Below are 1,341 nucleotides of genomic sequence, written 5' to 3' on the forward strand. Positions count from 1 at the left end.
TAAATCCCTTAGCATCTGCTACATATCAAGTGATCTTATTAATTCTAGGCTCTCCCACTGGCAAGCTGTGTGACCTTGGGCAAGTCACTTAAGCCTCCATCACACCCTGTTCAAAACTAGGAAAATAATACTTGAGGAGGGGTGTTTTGAGTATAAAATGAGACATCAGATACTAAAATGCATTGTGCACTCTAAAATGCAATGCAGTGTAAGATGTTATTATTGTTAGTCTATGCAATTAGCATTGAATTTTCCTATTTTTAAATCACATGACTTGTATGAGTCACTTCATGATGAACATAAATAGCCATCCTGGTTTCCTTAAAAGTCCTTTGAAAATGTCCAAAATTCCTGCTTTTTCCTTTATGTGGATGAGACCATCCTGAGTCAACCAACTTTTAAACTCTTGTGTCTTTTGCAAGAGTTGGTGACCATGGATAGATTGGCCCCAACTATTCATTCCTTCCTGTATCCCTATCTTTGGCACATCCTCATCATGGGTGACGTGTATTTCCTCAACGCTTGGCTTTGGACTTGCTTTGGTCGATAGCACATGGGCAGAAGTGGCAATAAGCTGGCTCCAAGCCTGGGCCTTAAGAGACCTCCCATGTTTCCACCTGCCCTCTTGCACCTCTGCTGTCACCATGAGCACACCTATCCCAGGACAAGGATGAAAGACGCATGGAGCCAAGTCAACCAGCTGAGCCCCTGTCCAGTTTTGCCAACCTGGAAGACTCACAGGTGCATGGGGATATATGACTATTGCTTTAAGCCACTGAGCTTTGGGGTAGTTTGTAATGAAGCATAATTGCAACAATCCACTGATCCACTGGCCCAGAGAAGAAGCCCCAAACCTGTGAAATTCAAATACAGCCAGAGTGAATTAAAAGAAGAAAAGAAAGATGCTTCCCATTTATTTGCTTCTATAGTCTTTCAATGACATAAGCAGTTATATGCATGGGATAAAATAATGTTGGGCTATACTATACAAAAAATAATAACTAGATAACTAATAACGACCTACTGTATAGCACAGGGAGCTCTACTCAATACTCTGTAAAGGCCTGTATGGGAAAAGAATCTAAAAAAAGAGTGGATATATGTATATGTATAACTGATTCACTTTGCTGTACACCTGAAACTAACACAACATTGTAAACTGACTATACTCCAATACAAGTTAAAAAAATAATAATAATGTTGGGCCGTTGTACATTGAGATGGAGTAACCATTTTATCTCTTCTGTATGGTCTAGACATTGCTTCCATGTCTAAATGTCCTATGTATGCAGCATTTAATCAAGGCACTTAGAGTGAATTTCTATGTGGACTTATTAAAGT

The 1,341-nt window shown here is 39.5% G+C and overlaps 1 non-coding gene across 1 annotated transcript; it reads left to right on the forward strand.

The window, feature by feature from the left end:
- Nucleotides 1-905: 905 nt before the first annotated feature.
- LOC112067669 (small nucleolar RNA SNORA20) lies at nucleotides 906-998 on the forward strand. Its single transcript, XR_002893404.1, has one exon. It is a non-coding gene; the product is annotated as a small nucleolar RNA SNORA20 (small nucleolar RNA).
- The last annotated feature ends 343 nt before the right edge of the window (nucleotides 999-1,341 follow it).

This window comes from Physeter macrocephalus, chromosome 2, assembly GCF_002837175.3.
Source record: "Physeter macrocephalus isolate SW-GA chromosome 2, ASM283717v5, whole genome shotgun sequence".
Lineage (NCBI taxonomy): Eukaryota > Metazoa > Chordata > Mammalia > Artiodactyla > Physeteridae > Physeter > Physeter macrocephalus.